This window comes from Protopterus annectens, chromosome 1.part1, assembly GCF_019279795.1.
Source record: "Protopterus annectens isolate FY-2018-M chromosome 1.part1, PAN1.0, whole genome shotgun sequence".
In the NCBI taxonomy this organism is placed as follows: domain Eukaryota; kingdom Metazoa; phylum Chordata; order Ceratodontiformes; family Protopteridae; genus Protopterus; species Protopterus annectens.
This window is the reverse complement of record NC_056726.1, coordinates 907611252-907623448: the sequence shown is the minus strand read 5'-3', so window position 1 is coordinate 907623448 and position 12197 is coordinate 907611252.

Here is a 12197-nt window from a genome sequence, read left to right as displayed (position 1 = left end):
ATAGTACAAACATTATCTGAAGTTAAATATTTCATTAGATCTTTAAACTTAAATATTTTATTTGGGACACAAACTGATTTAACATCTCATGCTTATAGAAGAAGATGTATATTTATTCCCAATAGTAATCCAACTGTGCAAGCCTTTGAGGGCACTTCTGAGTATCAAATTCATCAATTATATCACTGTAGAAATATGAATTATTTTCATAATTTAATTTTAAAGCAATTGCAAGCTATTAAGTCATTAGTTAATGAAACACAAATAGCAATTAAGAATGCTGATAAAGGTGATGGTTCTGTAATACTAGACACTGAATTTTACATCAGTACTACACAAAAAATGTTAAATACTGATGAATGTATAAAAATCACTAGACGCGAGAGCAATGAAATTATTAAACTAGTTGTACAACATATGTACGAGATTATTTAAATAGACTGAATATGAATTATTCAACTATTTAACTTCAATTTTACCTAGAACACCTATTATTTACCGTGTTCCAAAAATACATAAATCTTTAACTGCACCACCAATGAAACCAGTAGTATCAGCACTTGGATGGGTCACTGAGCCTATTTCCAAATATTTGGATACATGGCAAAAGACGGGCTTAGAACGCACAGGCACTATTAAAAAAAGCACCATAGATTTTTAAGTCAACCGAGTGGTCTAAAAATAAGGATCTTACTAATTGTTATTTTCTTATGTTAGATGTTGATTCATTACTTACTGTAATACCCAACCAAATTGCAAATGAATATGTCAAAGAATATTTATTAGCATTACCTGAGGTTTCTCAAACAGAAATTGACAGGATATGTGATTCTTTTAATTTAATCTTAAATAATAACATTTTTCTTTTCCAGCAACAGCTATATAAACAGAATAGAGGTGTTGCAATGGGCACACCAGTGGCTAACACAAATGCCAGCATAATAATGTATATCTGGGAGAAACAATTTCTTGTATCTCAAACAGAGAATCCCTATTGAGCTAACATTACCTTCTGTAAAAGATTTGTTGATGACCTTTCTCTGATATGGGATGGTATACCAACTATTTTTGAGCAGTTTGTTGACTATCTAACAAAAGTGACCCAATTTTTAAGATTTAAAAAGGACCTGTCAGGACAATATATTAATTTCCCAGACATAACAATAATTAAAAATGAAATGGGTAAAATAGAAACAATACATTATAGAAAACAAGTTAGAAGGAATGCATACTTACATAGAACAAGTATGCATCCTCCATTTATTTTAATAAAGTGGTGAAAAATCAGATTCTATGTGTGGCCAAGCTGAATACAATAGAAATAAAATGGAAAGAAAAATGTATACAACACCTTAAGAATTTGTTGAAAGAGGTTATAAAGCTAAAGATGTATATTATATTAGACATGAAATTACTAGTAAACGTGATATGGAAGCTATGTCAATATTTTCTACTGATCAAGTTAAGCAGACAGATGGTAAAATACGAATACAAAAGCAGAGATGTATGCTTACGTGCAATAAGAATACACAGGTAATTAAGGCAATTATTAATAAATATTGGCCCATTATTAGGGATATTCCTGAGTTAAGAAATGTTATAGGGGAAGGACCTGTTCTTGGCTACAGGAGATTCACTAATTTGAAAAATCTGATTATGTTATAAAGAACAACCTAAAAATGTTACACTATTTCCTAATACTTAACAGGGTACTTTTAAGTGTAAAAATGTGTTTATTGCACTCATATTTATATGGAAAAATCTTTTAAGCATCCTGTTAATGGAAGACATTTTATGTTGCAAGCTTCTGGGAATTGTGATACATGTAATCTTATTTATATGGCTAAATGTAACAAATGTGAGGCATATTACTTGGATATGCCAAATTGTAAGTTAAAGTACTGAATAGGTAACCACCTATCAGAAATTAATAGAAAGATGATAACAAATGCACTTTATAAACACATTGTTGACACATATGTGACACATTGGTTTAAATGTATGATTCTACATAATATTTATGAACTAATACAAAGTGGTAACATAACACACAACTGAAAATGAAGAACTTAAATGGATTCTTAGACTGAGAACTCATATATCTCCCATACTAAATGGTACCGTCACTTTAAAGCCTTTCTTGAGAGAGTTTCAAAAGTAGATGCATTGCTTTAAAATGCGTTTAATTTTTATTTAAATCATGTGACTTTGTCTCATAATAAAATGATCCTGTTTTCTTTTACTAACTGCTATATGCCTTGAAGAATCCTATGAGTGAAAGGGTTTTTACTAGAGTGTTGAATAAAAGTTTTAATCAGTGTTACAGCCATGGTTCTGGTGATTTAATTGTTTTGCTTAATAATTTCATAGGTTCATAGGTAGGTACTAGGCTATTAGCCCTAGGGCCTATATAAGCCTAGTCAAAAAGGTACCTTGGCTTTCGCCACCCAAGAAAATGATTTTTCTGTGCCCCTGTCAAGCAGAGCCACAGAAGAGATCCCTCGGGTGAATTTCCTATTTCCCATCCACTCATCAAGATTTTTCTTGAAGAGTGCTAATGAGGAGCTCTGTTTGACATAGATAGATAGTCTGTTCCAGAGTATGGGAAGTCTCTGGGACAGGAATCTATCCCTCCAGCATGTTCTGTTTATTGTGGTGACAAGGTTTAGGTCCCTAGAGCATGTAGCTCAGAGGGATTGGGATCTCTTTAAGTGGAGCATGTCCAACAGCTCTGGGTTTGGCATAGCTTTATATGTTAGGCAGAGATTGGCTCTGAGTAGGCGATATGCGACGGAGTAAAGCTGGAGTTTTTTGAGACAGTCTGCATAGGGCATCTGTTTGAGGCCAGTAATCCTCTTTGTGAGGTATTTCTGTGGCCTTTCCAGTTGTTGTAGATGTCTTGTGAGGTACATACCAAAAGGGGTGTTGTACTCTATAATGGGTCTAATGAGTGATGAGTAGAGGTGAACACTGACCTCTTTTTTTCTGGATGAGAAACCTTTTGTGATGAGGTGAGCCACGTAGGAGGATTTCCTGACTACTGTGGTGATGTGATTATCAAAGGAGAGACTGCCGTCCACCTGTGTCCCAAGGTCTCTTATTACACTTTTGGCATTAAGTAGACTACTACTTATGTGGTAGTTCATGGGTACAGAATTTTTACCAAAGGGGATGACAATACACTTTTTGGCTTAGAGCTTCAGGCCATGGCTTTGACACCAGGCATCTGTCTCAGTGAGGCCTTTTTGTAGTATGTCCAAATCATTAGGAGTTTTGATTATGGCTCCTAGTTTGCAGTCATCTGCAAACTTTGTTAGCCAAAGACTTCCTGTGTTAGCCTGTACTTCAGAGAAATAGATACCAAACATAAATTTCATTTATTCTTTCATTCCATATGACCCAAATAACATAAAATAACTTTTGTATCTATTCTTTTAACATATTCTTTACGTCTATTCTTATATCTTTATTAAATTATATCCATATTTATTTTATCTACTTCTTTTATATCTGCAACAAAGTGTCCTTGACATAGTTTTCCCCATAACTTTTTTACTCTTTTACACTTCATAAAAATATGTTCTGTAGTTTCCTCTTCTTGGCAATGTAAGCATATTCTATCACTTTTCTTTTTATATGACATATTTCCTTTTACTGGCAATTTATTTACTACCAATCTCTACAAAAATCTTGACATTCTGCTTTCTGATTACACCATTTGCTTCTTATTTTATAGCTTTATTTTTTATCTGTTAGATTTTTCCATGGTTATACATGGTAATGATTTATCATTACATTCCTATACCACACTTTTCTCTTTTTTCTATTTCATCAAGTATTTTCCACAAAAATATTTTTCTTCAGTTATACACTCTTTTTTTCTCTTTTACTCTTTTTCATCATACCCCAGAATTTATCATCCTTATATCTATACAAATTTACTACTTGCTAATCTCATCTTTTTCATTTATCCACTAACACTTTGTACAAATTTAATGAAGCAGCATATAACCACTGGGTTAATTAACCCTAAACCTATTTCTTCTTTATTTACATACAAAAGAAATATACAAAACATACAAATAGTCTAGAACCCCATATAAATGACAAAATTATCTGCAATATTTCCTTTTCAAATACTGTTGGCAACATAAATACATTTGCTAAGTATGCTATTTTTCCTATCAGTACTGAATTTATCAAATAAGCCTTTTTTTCTGAATGATGGTTTATATGTTCTCCAAAAAGACATGTTTGTTTTATTTCTTCTACTGTTTTTCCCATTGAATTCTACTTACATCTGTTTCCCTAATTTTATACCTAACACAGAAATTTCATTCATTGTAAAATATATACCACAATCTTTACTAAATCACCTTATCCTTTACTTTTCTCTTTATTTAAAGCTACTCCTACCATCTGTAGACACTCATTTGAACAAATTATTACTTATTTTATCCAAATTTTGTTTTTTTTTTTTAGATATTATAATGTCATCTGCATATGTTAACAGAACTGGAATTCGTATACCTTCATTTTATGATTTATTTCAAATATTATCATATTCATAACTAATGCAAAGAGTAGACAACTCATTGGACATCCCTACCTTACACCACTCTTCACATGTACCTCTTGTCTTAATCAGCCATTTACAAGTATTTTTAGTTTATTACTATACGCTGACATACATAATTTCCTAACTTTCTCACTTGCATTATATTCTTTCATTATTACCCATAAGATTTCATGTCCAATTGTGTCAAATGCCTCATTAAGGTCTCCTATTATGATTTTTTTCTTCTTCTTTTTATGTTCATAATATCATCCACAATTTCTCTATCATTAAGAGGAAATATATCCTTTTCCCCACTGTAGTGCGATCTCAGAGTTGGTATATATAAGTAGGGGGTGTGGGGGGTGCAGGGTGTCTTGCCCTCCTGCAAAAGTGCGTTTATTGAGGTTTAAGTAAGTTTTACTTACCTGTATGGCACTGTTGTTTGCAGAAATGTGTTCGGCGTTCCATATTTCGATGTTTACGTGTTTCACTGTTTCAGCTGTTTGGTGTTTACGTGTCGCAGTTGTCGTATTCACAGTTTTGAACGTTTGGTCATTTAATATAGACCCATTTTTTATACATTTCATACCCTATTCCATCAAGGCCTGCAGCCAAAACTATATTTATTTGTCATAGTACATTATCTAGCTCATTGAAAGAAATCCCCTTTTCCAACTCTGTACTCTCATTTTCAGTTAACTTTTTTAGCTTCCATGTTTTTTTTTTCACTACCTTCTTTTTTCTTTAAACATTTCTTATACATATTGTACTGCACTATTCATAACCTTTTCCTGAGATTTTTCTATTTCTCCTTTTACATTTTTATTTCTCTCATTACACTACCATCTTCCTTTACTAGCCTGCTTAAGTAACTCAATACTTCTCTTTTTCTTGTAAAAATATCTTTGCTTATATAACAATTCTTGTATTTTTCTTGCTTTCTTTCATATAATTCTTTTTCTTTGTCAAAGTACTCTCTGTCATTAAGTACTAAATCTTCCACCACATTGTTATATGTTCTTTTATGTTTTTCTTTCTCAGCATATTGTCACTGTAAAATATTTTTTTATCTTTTTCCTTAAATACCATCCATCAATCAGACCAGTTTTTATAAAATGTTATCATAATAATATGATCTTTCTATAACACTTTCTTCATTCCATACTTTCTCATTTATCCTTTTATTCCTTTTCCTATTTTTATATATTCCTTTTTTCTTTTATCTCTTGCCAAATTGCAAAATTATCAGAAAATCCTGTTTCAACTACCTCCTCTTCTCCTATAAGTAAACCTTCTGATGCTATAAAATAATCTATTTCAGTTTTATGCCTGCCCCTGTTGTATGTCCATGAATTTGTGTCCCAAGGTTTTAACTTACCACATGTAATAACTTCCAATGCTTTCTTATATCATATCCTTTCTTTTTACACTTGCCTCTTAAATCACAGTTAATGTCTCCTGTTATTATAATATTTATATTTATCATTAGATAGTCTAAAGTCTAATGAAATAAGCGTTCCTTTCTTTACAATTATTATAAGCATGTAATATTATAATTGTATATTCTTGTTCTTGCCATTTTAAATCTACAATGGTTACTCTTCCCATTTATGCTAAAGTTATACAATATTTTTACTTCTACAGAACACAGCTATTCCAGAACATCTCTCATTTCCTAAATTCCAGATTATCTTTCCTCCCCATTGTTTCTCTGTTTGTAATCTTTCTTCATTTGTTAAAAATCTTGTGTCTTCTAATAGTATTACATCTACATCACATTACACCACTCCAAAATTCCTATTTTTCTTACTATATTCTTAATACTATGTGCATTTACAGAAAGCTCTCTAAAATCTTAATTTTCCTATTAATTCATGGTTTTATAAGCTCATGGCTAATTAATAGGCTATAGGCCATTATAAGCTTAACCAACTTTCTTCCCATTGGTGAGGGACAAACACTGCACCTTGTGGTTGTAAGTCAAACACCTCAACCATTACACCAAGGTCCAATATTTAGCCATAGATCTTCTTTTTCATCCATTTCCTTTTTCTTTCTTTTGCATTTATCCCTTTAAATAATTTTTTTCTGTCTTTTACCCTTTTACCAATAGAATATTTTTTTTCGATTTACTACTTTCCAGTTTATATCCTCTTCTTCACTTATTTCAGAACCTTCTTCCATGCCATCTTTATTATTTTTTCTCATCTATTTTTCTTCTATTTTTACTGCCTCTAAAATTTCTTCTCTTTCTTTTTCCTTACTCTTACTTTCATTTCTGTAATTCATCCATAAATGTCCAGTTTTCCTATATTTGTGACATTTCAGTTCATATTTTTTTGCATCATGTCGGATTTCCCCAAAAATATAACATTTTCTTTTATCAGAGTTACTTATCAAATGTCCTTCTTTTCCACAAAAAAAACATGTTTTGGGTGGTCCCCAGTATTTTACAGCACCCCCCACACACACACACACACACACACACATAAACACACATTTATGATGCTTGGTATATGTGCAGCTTTTTCTCTTTTCTATTTTAACACAATATTACAATCCCAGCCACATATCCATAAACCCCTTATGTCATAAACTTTTGCAATGTCTGGTACGTCTTTACATAAAGCTTTCAAATGTCATTTCAAAGTCTCTCTTTCTACCTCTTTTCAAAATTGTACGAGTCTTCTTTTTGTTTCCCTGTTAAATGCTTTTATCACATAAACATTCAATGGATTACAGTCTTTCTTTTTTTTTTCATATCTTCCAAGAAAATTTTCCATTGAAAAAACAGTCTCAAATATAATGTGACAAAATGTCTCTTTGTTAATAAGAATAAATGTTCTTACCTCATGTGCTTTTACATCCAAAGAAGCTATTAAATTGTCCCACACTTCATACCTGTTCATTTCCTTGTCTTCTTTACATTGAATCCTTACCATGTACTTCCATTTATTATTTCCATCTGCCTTCTTTTCTGCTACTCCAGTTTTGCTTTCTTTTACTTTATTTGCATATATTTCCTTTTCCATCTCACCACTATTCTTCAGGACTGTCTCTGCATCCTCCTTTTGTATTTTCTCCAAAATGTCCCCCAGGAAACATTCCTTCATTTTCTGGCTCACTCTGCACCGCTATTTCTTTAAGTAAATCATCCTGCAACCCTCATGACTGGAGGGTTGTAATTATACATCCATCATTTGCTGACTCATCTCCTTTGAACAGGTTTCTTTGAAACATTTCCTCAGAATCTTTCACACATTCTCCAGTATCAATATTTGCTTTCACCTTCATTTTTTTCACCACTTCATCATCTCCTTCTCTCTCCATCTGCCTCCCTGTTTCTCTGGCCACCTCTGCACCTGGAACAGAATCCAGAAGTATTACTCCATAATGGGTCCCACTCACAACAATGAAGAGTAGGGGAAGTTTCCTGATGTCCTGACCAAATTTCCCCTAGTCAGTATGAATACTACCTCAGGTATCCCCTGAAAAGAGGCCATTGGTCTAGTGAGACTAACCCAGTCAGTAAACTGTAACTAAAATAATGTAAAATTAGAGCGCAGTACAACAGAAGTCTGAGGAATGGATAGTGGCTATGACAAATAGTACCCATACTGACATTCATATAAACACTGCCTACCCTTGAACTGACAACATAAATACTTTCTACAGACTGGTGCTCTACCGTAAAGCATACAGAGATATAGTAATATGATGACCCACACCTATTTGGGGGATCCAAGTTCTTAGGTAGGTGATTTGAAGGGTTCAGTAGGAAACATTTAATATAGTTAAGGAGAGAGGCACAGAAAAATATGGAATTCTGGCATTTCCCTTCAAAACATCAGATAACTTACTGTTGTGTAGTTTAATAACAGAAAAAGAGGAAATGAAGCTTAAAAGTAAACAAGACAATAACAGCCAGAAGAAAATAAAAACGGATGCAGGTAATGAATGTCAATTATAAAAAAGAAAAAAAATCCATGAACTAGTGTATTTCTTGAAACAATGGTGACTAAATGATAGATATGGTATTATAACAGTATAATATGCAGCTACAGGCAGTGTGTACTTCTAAACTTATCTGCTACCCCAAAATTATCTTTGAATGCTTTCTTCACATTGACATTGCTACACATCGAGCATGTTTTATATATATGAGCATTTATAATCTGTGTTTACTATTTATATATCTCACTTACTTCATATGTAGTGCACTTAGTTGTATGTTGTCTGTCCATGTCACTGGTCATGACTGAAATGAGTCCATGGACCACTTCATTCTCCAACTAACAAATTACAATGAAATAAATAAATTAAGAACATTTACCCCAGGATTCAGGAAGCTTTTTTTTTCATGCAGGAACAGTGTAGGAGCTCCTGCATGGAAAATGGACGTCGAGTGATTCAGGATAGTGCCATTTTCACTTGCACAAGTGGCCCTACACTGTTCCAGCATGGAAAACCAGCAAATATGCAAATCACCTCATTTGCTGGTGAAAACAATGCAAATGAGGTGATTTAGTGATTAACCAAGCTGCCAGGTCTCCATGCTAGAACAGTGTCAGTGCAGAAATGTTGTATTCAGAAAATAACTGACTACATTTCTGCAACTGACAAAACGGAGGCATGACAGCTCGTGAAAAAGCATGTATTATGTACATTAAACATGCCAATGGCCAAATATAAGGCCATTGGCATTAAAAAGTGATTAATTATTATGAAAATTAAAGTTTTTTTGGGGGGAGTGATCTCAGCTGTTTAAGCATAGGGCAACACCATGCAAATGGGATCGTGCCAAAAATAACAAAAATGGGAAAACTCAATTTTAAGTCAAATCTGCATTTTGCCATTATAGTCAATGGTATGCAGAATGTAAACAATACCAGGGAGCACTGGTTGTCAAGGGGAAAGGGTCTGTTTTAGTGCAGTAACTAATGACCTACACACTGGGGTATGCAAATGAGTGGATTTATACTGAATCACATATTTCTTCAAAGTGTCGGCTTGTACCTAACCATGTAGGTGCAGCAATACAACACTGCACGTCTAAGAGCGGAATGACTTCATAAGGGGGTGTGTCATGCCTGCTGTAAGCTCATTGGAGCTCTATGGCCCCTGTTTGCCCTTAGCTAAGCTCAGCTAAGAAAGGGAATGTGTCAGATGTGCCTGAGCACTGCCTACATAGCCTAAATGGGTGTGTGCGTCATGCACCAGGTTTTAAACATATAAAAAAAAAAAAAAAAAAAAAAAGATGAAATGGCAGCACTGTTTACATTTTAGCACTGGGTATGCATGGCATGCCTCAGGGCTTAAATAGGGAGGAACTGGGAAGGGGAAACAGCAGCTGTAGAAAGCAATCAAGGAGAACTACCATAGCTGGCAGGTGGAATGTATCAGAATCAGCTAATTACACATGTAGCAGCCCAGCACACTACTATAAACTATGCAAACACCTTTCAGTCTGTTTTTTGGGGAAACAGCAGTAGGAAGGCAATCAAGGAGAACAAGCATAACTGGCAGGTCGAATGTATCAGAATCAACAAATTACACATGCAGCAGCCCAGAACACTACTGTAAACTATGCAAACATTCTACAGACTGTTTTTTCCCACAAACTACACTACCAGTGTACACAGATGGGAGATTTTTAACTGGCAAAACTAACTAAAAATGTTAGAGGCCACTGCTGCTTTACTCCATCAATATGTGCTAGAGACTGAGGGTGGTGAGGAGGAGAATGCTGACAACCGACCCGCAGTGAGGAGGAGGAGAAGAGTGTACAGACACAGGGTAACCTACCAGGGCCTACATGAGCTGGCGATAGTGGAGCATTATAGGGTGGACAGGGACATTCTACAGCAAATCATTGAGCTGTGCCGGCTATGCCTCACACACAAAACTAACAGAGAGGAACCCATCTCAGTGGATACCAAGGTATGTGTAGGCTTAAGAATACTAGCCACAGGTTTCTTCCAAAGACCAACTGGGGATATCATGGAGGTCTTACAGGCATCAGCATCCGGGGTATGCCACCAGTTCCTGGATGTCATGACACCACATGCCAATGACCACATATATTTCCCCAACACCCTTGAGGCATTGACCAGAAGTATGCGTCTCTCCCACCATATCTGCAGAATACCCTAGGTAGCTGGTGCTATAGACTGCATGCACATCCACATCAAAGCACCACCCGGCAAGCGAGGTAGGGTCGACATAAACTGCAACGGCTTCCCCTCCATCAATGGCCAGGTCATGTGTGATGCCCAGGGCATTATCATGAACATGTGTGCTGGCAACCCTGGAAGCTATCACGGCTCCCACATCTGGAATTGCTCACAGCTCTATCAGGGGTTTGCCAGGGGGGACATCCCATATGGCCATCTACTGGGGGATTCTGGCTATGCACTGGACCTGTGTCTGATGACACCCATCTGAAATGCACACACACCCGAACAAGAACACCATAATGAGGCACATGCACAAACCAGGATCATTATAGAGCATGTGTTTGGGATGCTCAAGTCACGGTTCCACTGCCTTGACATATCTGGTGGAGCCTTGAAGTACTCTCCAGCTATATGTACACAAATGTTCATAGTATGTGCCATGCTACACAATATGATTATGTGGAAACAGCTGCAGCAGGAACAGCACGGGGCAGGGCCACACAGCCCCCCACCCTTGCCAAGGCCAGCACAGGCACAGAGGGACTCAGAGGAGGAAAATCCTGAGCCTGCCCCAGTAGGCAGAAGGAGGCATGCTCAATATGCCCATGCCTTGGCAAAGAGGCAATGCATAGCACACAGACTGACACTGTAAGGACCCAGGGACTGATAACCCTCTCTGACTCTCACATACAGGAAAAGGGATGCCAAATATAGCACTACCTGTGCTTTACCATGTATTGGGAGTGCACTACGTGCATCTGACATAGTCAGCCCTCCAGCACCATCCTCAATACTGGCCCAGCAGCAAGGTAAGTCACCCTTCCTATCAATTACTGAATGGAGTAGTATGTTCTCATAGTTGTATGTATGATATGGATGCAAGCATGCAAGGGAATTGGGTGGCTGAATGGGATAGCAGCAGACAGCTATATGGGACAGCAGGAAATCCATTACAAATACTGGTGTCAACATACTAGGCAGTACTACACAAGGTGACAACTCCCACCACAGTACATGTGATGGCCCAAATAACTGTGGGTGTCAATAGGTCACACACATGGATGTCAATGAGGGTCACATACCCACCACCAGCCTCACCCAGCAGGACAGATGTAGATGACCATAAAGAAAGGCCAGGCTAAGGCTCTCAAATGATGGCAATGGTGAACAGCCCCCATCCAGGCCTACACAGACATACCACAACAGGTCTGCCAGTTGCATGTTAGTTCTGAAGGGTAAGAAGTCTGAAACTGAAATTAATACCATTAAAATGTAACATGTGTACTCTACTGATACGTCTCCTTTCTGCATGATAGGTCATAATACAATAAGAAATGGAAGGAAATACCAGTACAGTCATTGCAAATATTTAAAGTCTTCAGGTGTGCACCCCACACACACACACACACAAAATCCCATGTAGAAATGTAGTAACATGTAAGTTTGAGGAGTAATATCACTGG